The sequence below is a fragment of the Stegostoma tigrinum genome, chromosome 39, assembly GCF_030684315.1.
Source record: "Stegostoma tigrinum isolate sSteTig4 chromosome 39, sSteTig4.hap1, whole genome shotgun sequence".
In the NCBI taxonomy this organism is placed as follows: Eukaryota; Metazoa; Chordata; class Chondrichthyes; order Orectolobiformes; family Stegostomatidae; genus Stegostoma; species Stegostoma tigrinum.
In genome coordinates, this window is record NC_081392.1 from 25,792,846 (window position 1) to 25,805,690 (window position 12,845).

Here is a 12,845-nt window from a genome sequence, read left to right on the forward strand (position 1 = left end):
AGAGGGGCTGAAACAGAGGGCGAGAAACAGAGGGCGAGAAACTGAAAGCGAGAAACAGAGGGCGTGAAACAGAGGGCGAGAAACAGAGGGCGATAAACAGAAGGGCTGAAACAGAGGGGCTGAAAGAGAGGGGCTGAAACAGAGGGGCTGAAACAGAGGGCTAGAAACAGAGGGCGAGAAACAGAGGGGCTGAAACAGAGGGGCTGATACAGAGCGGCTGAAACAGAGGGGCTGAAACAGAGGGCGAGAAACAGAGGGGCTGAAACAGAGGGCGAGAAACAGAGGGGCTGAAACAGAGGGGCTGAAACAGAGGGGCTGAAACAGAGAGCCAGAAACAGAGGGCGAGAAACAGAGAGCGAGAAACAGAGGGCGAGAAACAGTGGGGCTGAAACAGAGGGGTTGATACAGAGGGGCTGAAACAGAGGGAATGAAACAGAGGGCGAGAAACAGAAGGGCAGAAACAGATGAGCAGAAACAGAGGGCGAGAAACAGAGGGGCTGAAACAGAGGGGCTGAAACACAGGGGCTGAAACAGAGGGGCTGAAAGAGACGGGCTGAAACAGAGGGGCTGAAACAGAGGTCGAGAAACAGAGGGCGAGAAACAGAGGGGCTGAAACAGAGGGGCTGAAACAGAGGGGCTGAACCAGAGGGGCTGAAACATAGGGGCTGATACACAGGGCGAGAAACAGAGGGCGAGAAACAGAGAGCGAGAAACAGAGGGCTAGAAACAGAGGGCGAGAAACATAGGGGCTGAAACAGAGGGGCTGAAACAGAGGGGCTGAAACAGAGGGGCTGAAACAGAGGGTTTGTAACAGAGGGCGAGAAACAGAGGGGCTGAAACAGAGTGGCTGAAACAGAGGGCGAGAAACAGAGGGGCTGAAACAGAGGGGCTGAAACAGAGGGGTTGAAGCAGAGGGCGAGAAACAGAGGGGCTGAAACAGAGGGCGAGAAACAGAGGGGCTAAAAACAGAGGGGCTGAAACAGAGGGGCTGAAACAGAGGGGCTGAAAGAGAGGGGCTGAAACAGAGGGGCAGAAACAGAGGGCTAGAAACAGAGGGCGAGAAACAGAGGGGCTGAAACAGAGGGGATGATACAGAGGGGCTGAAACAGAGGGGCTGAAACAGAGGGCGAGAAACAGAGGGCGAGAAACAGAGGGCGAGAAACAGAGAGCGAGAAACAGAGGGGCTGAAACAGAGGGGCTGAAACAAAAGGGCTGAAACAGAGGGCGAGAAACAGAGAGGCTGAAACAGAGGGGCTGAAACAGGGGGGCTGAAACAGAGGGGCTGAAAAAGAGGGCGAGAAACAGAGGGCGAGAAACAGAGGGCGAGAAACAGACGGGCTGAAACAGAGGGGCTGAAACAGAGGGCGAGAAACAGAGGGGCTGAAACAGAGGGGCTGAAACAGAGGGGCTGAAACAGAGTGGCTGAAACAGAGGGACTGAAACAGAGGGCGAGAAACAGAGGGGCTGAAACAGAGGATCTGAAACAGAGGGGCTGAAACAGAGGGGCTGAAACAGAGGGCGAGAAACAGAGGGGCTGAAACAGAGGGGCTGAAACAGAGGGGCTGAAACAGAGGGCAAGAAACCGATGGCGAGAAACACAGGGCGAGAAACAAAGGGCGAGAAACAGAGGGGCTGAAACAGAGGGGCTGAAAGAGACGGGCTGAAACAGAGGGGCTGAAACAGAGGGCGAGAAACAGAGGGCGAGAAACAGAGGGGCTGAAACAGAGGGGCTGATACAGAGGGGCTGAAACAGAGGGGCTGAAACAGAGGGCGAGAAACAGAGGGGCTGAAACAGAGGGGCGAGAAACAGAGGGGCTAAAAACAGAGGGGCTGAAACAGAGGGGCTGAAACAGAGGGCCTGAAACAGAGGGCGAGAAACAGAGAGCGAGAAGCAGAGGGCGAGAAACAGTGGGGGTGAAACTGAGGGGCTGATACAGAGGGGCAGAAACAGAGGGGCTGAAACAGAGGGCGAGAAACAGAGGGGCTGAAACAGAGGGGCAGAAACAGAGGGCGAGAAACAGAGGGGCTGAAAAAGAGGGGCTGAAACAGAGGGGCTGAAACAGAGGGGCTGAAAGAGATGGGCTGAAACAGAGGGGCTGAAACAGAGGGCGAGAAACAGAGGGCGAGAAACAGAGGGGCTGAAACAGAGGGGCTGAAAGAGAGGGGCTGAAACAGAGGGGCTGAAACAGAGGGCTAGAAACAGAGGGCGAGAAACAGAGGGGCTGAAACAGAGGGGCTGATACAGAGGGGCTGAAACAGAGGGGCTGAAACAGAGGGCGAGAAACAGAGGGCGAGAAACAGAGGGCGAGAAACAGAGAGCGAGAAACAGAGGGGCTGAAACAGAGGGGCTGAAACAAAAGGGCTGAAACAGAGGGCGAGAAACAGAGAGGCTGAAACAGAGGGGCTGAAACAGGGGGGCTGAAACAGAGGGGCTGAAAAAGAGGGCGAGAAACAGAGGGCGAGAAACAGAGGGCGAGAAACAGAGGGGCTGAAACAGAGGGGCTGAAACAGAGGGCGAGAAACAGAGGGGCTGAAACAGAGGGGCTGAAACAGAGGGGCTAAAACAGAGGGGCTGAAACAGAGGGGCTGAAACAGAGGGCGAGAAACAGAGGGGCTGAAACAGAGGGTCTGAAACAGAGGGGCTGAAACAGAGGGGCTGAAACAGAGGGGCTGAAACAGAGGGGCTGAAACAGAGGGGCTGAAACAGAGGGGCTGAAACAGAGGGCAGGAAACCGATGGCGAGAAACAGAGGGCGAGAAACAGAGGGCGAGAAACAGAGGGGCTGAAACAGAGGGGCTGAAAGAGACGGGCGAGAAACAGAGGGGCTGAAACAGAGGGCGAGAAACAGAGGGCGAGAAACAGAGGGGCTGAAACAGAGGGGCTGATACAGAGGGGCTGAAACAGAGGGGCTGAAACAGAGGGCGAGAAACAGAGGCGCTGAAACAGGGGGCGAGAAACAGAGGGGCTAAAAACAGAGGGGCTGAAACAGAGGGGCTGAAACAGAGGGGCTGAAACAGAGGGCCTGAAACAGAGGGCGAGAAACAGAGAGCGAGAAGCAGAGGGCGAGAAACAGTGGGGGTGAAACTGAGGGGCTGATACAGAGGGGCAGAAACAGAGGGGCTGAAACAGAGGGCGAGAAACAGAGGGGCTGAAACAGAGGGGCAGAAACAGAGGGCGAGAAACAGAGGGGCTGAAAAAGAGGGGCTGAAACAGAGGGGCTGAAACAGAGGGGCTGAAAGAGATGGGCTGAAACAGAGGGGCTGAAACAGAGGGCGAGAAACAGAGGGCGAGAAACAGAGGGGCTGAAACAGAGGGGCTGAAAGAGAGGGGCTGAAACAGAGGGGCTGAAACAGAGGGCTAGAAACAGAGGGCGAGAAACAGAGGGGCTGAAACAGAGGGGCTGATACAGAGGGGCGCTAACAGAGGGGCTGAAACAGAGGGCGAGAAACAGAGGGGCTGAAACAGAGGGCGAGAAAGAGAGGGGCTGAAACAGGGGGCGAGAAACAGAGGGGCTAAAAACAGAGGGGCTGAAACAGAGGGGCTGAAACAGAGGGGCTGAAACAGAGGGCCTGAAACAGAGGGCGAGAAACAGAGAGCGAGAAGCAGAGGGCGAGAAACAGTGGGGGTGAAACTGAGGGGCTGATACAGAGGGGCAGAAACAGAGGGGCTGAAACAGAGTGCGAGAAACAGAGGGGCTGAAACAGAGGGGATGAAACAGAGGGCGAGAAACAGAGGGGCTGAAACAGAGGGGCTGAAACAGAGGGGCTGAAACAGAGGGTGAGAAACAGAGGGGCTGAAACAGAGGGCGAGAAACAGTGGGGCTGAAACAGAGGGGCTGAAACAGAGGGGCTGAAACAGAGGGCGAGAAACAGAGGGGCTGAAACAGGGGGCGAGAAACAGAGGGGCTAAAAACAGAGGGGCTGAAACAGAGGGGCTGAAACAGAGGGGCTGAAACAGAGGGCCTGAAACAGAGGGCGAGAAACAGAGAGCGAGAAGCAGAGGGCGAGAAACAGTGGGGGTGAAACTGAGGGGCTGAAACAGAGGGGCAGAAACAGAGGGGCTGAAACAGAGGGCGAGAAACAGAGGGGCTGAAACAGAGGGGCAGAAACAGAGGGCGAGAAACAGAGGGGCTGAAAAAGAGGGGCTGAAACAGAGGGGCTGAAACAGAGGGGCTGAAAGAGACGGGCTGAAACAGAGGGGCTGAAACAGAGGGCGAGAAACAGAGGGCGAGAAACAGAGGGGCTGAAACAGAGGGGCTGAAAGAGAGGGGCTGAAACAGAGGGGCTGAAACAGAGGGCTAGAAACAGAGGGCGAGAAACAGAGGGGCTGAAACAGAGGGGCTGATACAGAGGGGCTGAAACAGAGGGGCTGAAACAGAGGGCGAGAAACAGAGGGCGAGAAACAGAGGGCGAGAAACAGAGAGCGAGAAACAGAGGGGCTGAAACAGAGGGGCTGAAACAAAAGGGCTGAAACAGAGGGCGAGAAACAGAGAGGCTGAAACAGAGGGGCTGAAACAGGGGGGCTGAAACAGAGGGGCTGAAACAGAGGGCGAGAAACAGAGGGGCTGAAACAGAGGGGCTGAAACAGAGGGGCAGAAACAGAGGGCAAGAAACCGATGGCGAGAAACAGAGGGCGAGAAACAAAGGGCGAGAAACAGAGGGGCTGAAACAGAGGGGCTGAAAGAGACGGGCTGAAACAGAGGGGCTGAAACAGAGGGCGAGAAACAGAGGGCGAGAAACAGAGGGGCTGAAACAGAGGGGCTGATACAGAGGGGCTGAAACAGAGGGGCTGAAACAGAGGGCGAGAAACAGAGGGGCTGAAACAGAGGGGCGAGAAACAGAGGGGCTAAAAACAGAGGGGCTGAAACAGAGGGGCTGAAACAGAGGGGCTGAAACAGAGGGCCTGAAACAGAGGGCGAGAAACAGAGAGCGAGAAGCAGAGGGCGAGAAACAGTGGGGGTGAAACTGAGGGGCTGATACAGAGGGGCAGAAACAGAGGGGCTGAAACAGAGGGCGAGAAACAGAGGGGCTGAAACAGAGGGGCAGAAACAGAGGGCGAGAAACAGAGGGGCTGAAAAAGAGGGGCTGAAACAGAGGGGCTGAAACAGAGGGGCTGAAAGAGATGGGCTGAAACAGAGGGGCTGAAACAGAGGGCGAGAAACAGAGGGCGAGAAACAGAGGGGCTGAAACAGAGGGGCTGAAAGAGAGGGGCTGAAACAGAGGGGCTGAAACAGAGGGCTAGAAACAGAGGGCGAGAAACAGAGGGGCTGAAACAGAGGGGCTGATACAGAGGGGCTGAAACAGAGGGGCTGAAACAGAGGGCGAGAAACAGAGGGCGAGAAACAGAGGGCGAGAAACAGAGAGCGAGAAACAGAGGGGCTGAAACAGAGGGGCTGAAACAAAAGGGCTGAAACAGAGGGCGAGAAACAGAGAGGCTGAAACAGAGGGGCTGAAACAGGGGGGCTGAAACAGAGGGGCTGAAAAAGAGGGCGAGAAACAGAGGGCGAGAAACAGAGGGCGAGAAACAGAGGGGCTGAAACAGAGGGGCTGAAACAGAGGGCGAGAAACAGAGGGGCTGAAACAGAGGGGCTGAAACAGAGGGGCTAAAACAGAGGGGCTGAAACAGAGGGGCTGAAACAGAGGGCGAGAAACAGAGGGGCTGAAACAGAGGGTCTGAAACAGAGGGGCAGAAACAGAGGGGCTGAAACAGAGGGGCTGAAACAGAGGGGCTGAAACAGAGGGGCTGAAACAGAGGGGCTGAAACAGAGGGCAGGAAACCGATGGCGAGAAACAGAGGGCGAGAAACAGAGGGCGAGAAACAGAGGGGCTGAAACAGAGGGGCTGAAAGAGACGGGCGAGAAACAGAGGGGCTGAAACAGAGGGCGAGAAACAGAGGGCGAGAAACAGAGGGGCTGAAACAGAGGGGCTGATACAGAGGGGCTGAAACAGAGGGGCTGAAACAGAGGGCGAGAAATAGAGGCGCTGAAACAGGGGGCGAGAAACAGAGGGGCTAAAAACAGAGGGGCTGAAACAGAGGGCGAGAAACAGAGGGGCTGAAACAGAGGGCCTGAAACAGAGGGCGAGAAACAGAGAGCGAGAAGCAGAGGGCGAGAAACAGTGGGGGTGAAACTGAGGGGCTGATACAGAGGGGCAGAAACAGAGGGGCTGAAACAGAGGGCGAGAAACAGAGGGGCTGAAACAGAGGGGCAGAAACAGAGGGCGAGAAACAGAGGGGCTGAAAAAGAGGGGCTGAAACAGAGGGGCTGAAACAGAGGGGCTGAAAGAGATGGGCTGAAACAGAGGGGCTGAAACAGAGGGCGAGAAACAGAGGGCGAGAAACAGAGGGCCTGAAACAGAGGGGCTGAAAGAGAGGGGCTGAAACAGAGGGGCTGAAACAGAGGGCTAGAAACAGAGGGCGAGAAACAGAGGGGCTGAAACAGAGGGGCTGATACAGAGGGGCGCTAACAGAGGGGCTGAAACAGAGGGCGAGAAACAGAGGGGCTGAAACAGAGGGCGAGAAAGAGAGGGGCTGAAACAGGGGGCTAGAAACAGAGGGGCTAAAAACAGAGGGGCTGAAACAGAGGGGCTGAAACAGAGGGGCTGAAACAGAGGGCCTGAAACAGAGGGCGAGAAACAGAGAGCGAGAAGCAGAGGGCGAGAAACAGTGGGGGTGAAACTGAGGGGCTGATACAGAGGGGCAGAAACAGAGGGGCTGAAACAGAGTGCGAGAAACAGAGGGGCTGAAACAGAGGGGATGAAACAGAGGGCGAGAAACAGAGGGGCTGAAACAGAGGGGCTGAAACAGAGGGGCTGAAACAGAGGGTGAGAAACAGAGGGGCTGAAACAGAGGGCGAGAAACAGTGGGGCTGAAACAGAGGGGCTGAAACAGAGGGGCTGAAACAGAGGGCGAGAAACAGAGGGGCTGAAACAGGGGGCGAGAAACAGAGGGGCTAAAAACAGAGGGGCTGAAACAGAGGGGCTGAAACAGAGGGGCTGAAACAGAGGGCCTGAAACAGAGGGCGAGAAACAGAGAGCGAGAAGCAGAGGGCGAGAAACAGTGGGGGTGAAACTGAGGGGCTGATACAGAGGGGCAGAAACAGAGGGGCTGAAACAGAGGGCGAGAAACAGAGGGGCTGAAACAGAGGGGCAGAAACAGAGGGCGAGAAACAGAGGGGCTGAAAAAGAGGGGCTGAAACAGAGGGGCTGAAACAGAGGGGCTGAAAGAGACGGGCTGAAACAGAGGGGCTGAAACAGAGGGCGAGAAACAGAGGGCGAGAAACAGAGGGGCTGAAACAGAGGGGCTGAAAGAGAGGGGCTGAAACAGAGGGGCTGAAACAGAGGGCTAGAAACAGAGGGCGAGAAACAGAGGGGCTGAAACAGAGGGGCTGATACAGAGGGGCTGAAACAGAGGGGCTGAAACAGAGGGCGAGAAACAGAGGGCGAGAAACAGAGGGCGAGAAACAGAGAGCGAGAAACAGAGGGGCTGAAACAGAGGGGCTGAAACAAAAGGGCTGAAACAGAGGGCGAGAAACAGAGAGGCTGAAACAGAGGGGCTGAAACAGGGGGGCTGAAACAGAGGGGCTGAAAAAGAGGGCGAGAAACAGAGGAGCTGAAACAGAGGGCGAGAAACAGAGGGGCTGAAACAGAGGGGCTGAAACAGAGGGCGAGAAACAGAGGGGCTGAAACAGAGGGGCTGAAACAGAGGGGCTGAAACAGAGTGGCTGAAACAGAGGGGCTGAAACAGAGGGCGAGAAACAGAGGGGCTGAAACAGAGGGTCTGAAACAGAGGGGCTGAAACAGAGGGGCTGAAACAGAGGGCGAGAAACAGAGGGGCTGAAACAGAGGGGCTGAAACAGAGGGGCTGAAACAGAGGGCAAGAAACCGATGGCGAGAAACAGAGGGCGAGAAACAAAGGGCGAGAAACAGAGGGGCTGAAACAGAGGGGCTGAAAGAGACGGGCTGAAACAGAGGGGCTGAAACAGAGGGCGAGAAACCGAGGGCGAGAAACAGAGGGGCTGAAACAGAGGGGCTGATACAGAGGGGCTGAAACAGAGGGGCTGAAACAGAGGGCGAGAAACAGAGGGGCTGAAACAGGGGGCGAGAAACAGAGGGGCTAAAAACAGAGGGGCTGAAACAGAGGGGCTGAAACAGAGGGGCTGAAACAGAGGGCCTGAAACAGAGGGCGAGAAACAGAGAGCGAGAAGCAGAGGGCGAGAAACAGTGGGGGTGAAACTGAGGGGCTGATACAGAGGGGCAGAAACAGAGGGGCTGAAACAGAGGGCGAGAAACAGAGGGGCTGAAACAGAGGGGCAGAAACAGAGGGCGAGAAACAGAGGGGCTGAAAAAGAGGGGCTGAAACAGAGGGGCTGAAACAGAGGGGCTGAAAGAGATGGGCTGAAACAGAGGGGCTGAAACAGAGGGCGAGAAACAGAGGGCGAGAAACAGAGGGGCTGAAACAGAGGGGCTGAAAGAGAGGGGCTGAAACAGAGGGGCTGAAACAGAGGGCTAGAAACAGAGGGCGAGAAACAGAGGGGCTGAAACAGAGGGGCTGATACAGAGGGGCTGAAACAGAGGGGCTGAAACAGAGGGCGAGAAACAGAGGGCGAGAAACAGAGGGCGAGAAACAGAGAGCGAGAAACAGAGGGGCTGAAACAGAGGGGCTGAAACAAAAGGGCTGAAACAGAGGGCGAGAAACAGAGAGGCTGAAACAGAGGGGCTGAAACAGGGGGGCTGAAACAGAGGGGCTGAAAAAGAGGGCGAGAAACAGAGGGCGAGAAACAGAGGGCGAGAAACAGAGGGGCTGAAACAGAGGGGCTGAAACAGAGGGCGAGAAACAGAGGGGCTGAAACAGAGGGGCTGAAACAGAGGGGCTAAAACAGAGGGGCTGAAACAGAGGGGCTGAAACAGAGGGCGAGAAACAGAGGGGCTGAAACAGAGGGTCTGAAACAGAGGGGCTGAAACAGAGGGGCTGAAACAGAGGGGCTGAAACAGAGGGGCTGAAACAGAGGGGCTGAAACAGAGGGCAAGAAACCGATGGCGAGAAACAGAGGGCGAGAAACAGAGGGCGAGAAACAGAGGGGCTGAAACAGAGGGGCTGAAAGAGACGGGCGAGAAACAGAGGGGCTGAAACAGAGGGCGAGAAACAGAGGGCGAGAAACAGAGGGGCTGAAACAGAGGGGCTGATACAGAGGGGCTGAAACCGAGGGGCTGAAACAGAGGGCGAGAAACAGAGGCGCTGAAACAGGGGGCGAGAAACAGAGGGGCTAAAAACAGAGGGGCTGTAACAGAGGGGCTGAAACAGAGGGGCTGAAACAGAGGGCCTGAAACAGAGGGCGAGAAACAGAGAGCGAGAAGCAGAGGGCGAGAAACAGTGGGGGTGAAACTGAGGGGCTGATACAGAGGGGCAGAAACAGAGGGGCTGAAACAGAGGGCGAGAAACAGAGGGGCTGAAACAGAGGGGCAGAAACAGAGGGCGAGAAACATAGGGGCTGAAAAAGAGGGGCTGAAACAGAGGGGCTGAAACAGAGGGGCTGAAAGAGATGGGCTGAAACAGAGGGGCTGAAACAGAGGGCGAGAAACAGAGGGCGAGAAACAGAGGGGCTGAAACAGAGGGGCTGAATGAGAGGGGCTGAAACAGAGGGGCTGAAACAGAGGGCTAGAAACAGAGGGCGAGAAACAGAGGGGATGAAACAGAGGGGCTGATACAGAGGGGCGCTAACAGAGGGGCTGAAACAGAGGGCGAGAAACAGAGGGGCTGAAACAGAGGGCGAGAAAGAGAGGGGCTGAAACAGGGGGCGAGAAACAGAGGGGCTAAAAACAGAGGGGCTGAAACAGAGGGGCTGAAACAGAGGGGCTGAAACAGAGGGCCTGAAACAGAGGGCGAGAAACAGAGAGCGAGAAGCAGAGGGCGAGAAACAGTGGGGGTGAAACTGAGGGGCTGATACAGAGGGGCAGAAACAGAGGGGCTGAAACAGAGGGCGAGAAACAGAGCGGCTGAAACAGAGGGGATGAAACAGAGGGCGAGAAACAGAGGGGCTGAAACAGAGGGGCTGAAACAGAGGGGCTGAAACAGAGGGTGAGAAACAGAGGGGCTGAAACAGAGGGCGAGAAACAGTGGGGCTGAAACAGAGGGGCTGAAACAGAGGGGCTGAAACAGAGGGCGAGAAACAGAGGGGCTGAAACAGGGGGCGAGAAACAGAGGGGCTAAAAACAGAGGGGCTGAAACAGAGGGGCTGAAACAGAGGGGCTGAAACAGAGGGCCTGAAACAGAGGGCGAGAAACAGAGAGCGAGAAGCAGAGGGCGAGAAACAGTGGGGGTGAAACTGAGGGGCTGATACAGAGGGGCAGAAACAGAGGGGCTGAAACAGAGGGCGAGAAACAGAGGGGCTGAAACAGAGGGGCAGAAACAGAGGGCGAGAAACAGAGGGGCTGAAAAAGAGGGGCTGAAACAGAGGGGCTGAAACAGAGGGGCTGAAAGAGACGGGCTGAAACAGAGGGGCTGAAACAGAGGGCGAGAAACAGAGGGCGAGAAACAGAGGGGCTGAAACAGAGGGGCTGAAAGAGAGGGGCTGAAACAGAGGGGCTGAAACAGAGGGCTAGAAACAGAGGGCGAGAAACAGAGGGGCTGAAACAGAGGGGCTGATACAGAGGGGCTGAAACAGAGGGGCTGAAACAGAGGGCGAGAAACAGAGGGCGAGAAACAGAGGGCGAGAAACAGAGAGCGAGAAACAGAGGGGCTGAAACAGAGGGGCTGAAACAAAAGGGCTGAAACAGAGGGCGAGAAACAGAGAGGCTGAAACAGAGGGGCTGAAACAGGGGGGCTGAAACAGAGGGGCTGAAAAAGAGGGCGAGAAACAGAGGAGCTGAAACAGAGGGCGAGAAACAGAGGGGCTGAAACAGAGGGGCTGAAACAGAGGGCGAGAAACAGAGGGGCTGAAACAGAGGGGCTGAAACAGAGGGGCTGAAACAGCGGGGCTGAAACAGAGGGGCTGAAACAGAGGGCGAGAAACAGAGGGGCTGAAACAGAGGGTCTGAAACAGAGGGGCTGAAACAGAGGGGCTGAAACAGAGGGCGCGAAACAGAGGGGCTGAAACAGAGGGGCTGAAACAGAGGGGCTGAAACAGAGGGCAAGAAACCGATGGCGAGAAACAGAGGGCGAGAAACAGAGGGCGAGAAACAGAGGGGCTGAAACAGAGGGGCTGAAAGAGACGGGCGAGAAACAGAGGGGCTGAAACAGAGGGCGAGAAACAGAGGGCGAGAAACAGAGGGGCTGAAACAGAGGGGCTGATACAGAGGGGCTGAAACAGAGGGGCTGAAACAGAGGGCGAGAAACAGAGGGGCTGAAACAGGGGGCGAGAAACAGAGGGGCTAAAAACAGAGGGGCTGAAACAGAGGGGCTGAAACAGAGGGGCTGAAACAGAGGGCCTGAAACAGAGGGCGAGAAACAGAGACCGAGAAGCAGAGGGCGAGAAACAGTGGGGGTGAAACTGAGGGGCTGATACAGAGGGGCAGAAACAGAGGGGCTGAAACAGAGGGCGAGAAACAGAGGGGCTGAAACAGAGGGGATGAAACAGAGGGCGAGAAACAGAGGGGCTGAAACAGAGGGGCTGAAACAGAGGGGCTGAAACAGAGGGTGAGAAACAGAGGGGCTGAAACAGAGGGCGAGAAACAGTGGGGCTGAAACAGAGGGCGAGAAACAGAGGGCAAGAAACAATTGAGCTGAAACAGAGTGGCTGAAACAGAGGGGCTGAAACAGAGGGGCTGAAACAGAGCGCGAGAAACAGAGGGGCTGAAACAGAGGGGCTGATACAGAGGTGCTGAAACAGAGGGCGAGAAACAGAGGGCGAAAAACAGAGGGCGAGAAACAGAGGGGCTGAAACAGAGGGGCTGAAACAGAGGGCGAGAAACAGAGGGCGAGAAACAGAGGGCGAGAAACAGAGAGCGAGAAACAGAGGGGCTGAAACAGAGGGGCTGAAACAAAAGGGCTGAAACAGAGGGCGAGAAACAGAGAGGCTGAAACAGAGGGGCTGAAACAGGGGGGCTGAAACAGAGGGGCTGAAAAAGAGGGCGAGAAACAGAGGGCGAGAAACAGAGGGCGAGAAACAGAGGGGCTGAAACAGAGGGGCTGAAACAGAGGGCGAGAAACAGAGGGGCTGAAACAGAGGGGCTGAAACAGAGGGGCTGAAACAGAGGGGCTGAAACAGAGGGGCTGAAACAGAGGGCGAGAAACAGAGGGGCTGGAACAGAGGGGCTGAAGCAGAGGGGCTGAAACAGAGGGCAAGAAACCGATGGCGAGAAACAGAGGGCGAGAAACAGAGGGCGAGAAACAGAGGGGCTGAAACAGAGGAGCTGAAAGAGACGGGCTGAAACAGAGGGGCTGAAACAGAGGGCGAGAAACAGAGGGCGAGAAACAGAGGGGCTGAAACAGAGGGGCTGACACAGAGGGGCTGAAACAGAGGGGCTGAAACAGAGGGCGAGAAACAGAGGGGCTGAAACAGAGGGCGAGAAACAGAGGGGCTAAAAACAGAGGGGCTGAAACAGAGGGGCTGAAACAGAGGGGCTGAAACAGAGGGCCTGAAACAGAGGGCGAGAAACAGTGAGCGAGAAACAGAGGGCGAGAAACAGTGGGGCTGAAACAGAGGGGCTGATACAGAGGGGCTGAAACAGAGGGGCTGAAACAGAGGGGCAGAAACAGAGGGCGAGAAACAGAGGGGCTGAAACAGTGGGGCTGAAACAGAGGGGCTGAAACAGAGAGGCTGAAAGAGACGGGCTGAAACAGAGGGGCTGAAACAGAGGGCGAGAAACAGAGGGCGAGAAACAGAGGGCGAGAAACAGAGGGGCTGAAAG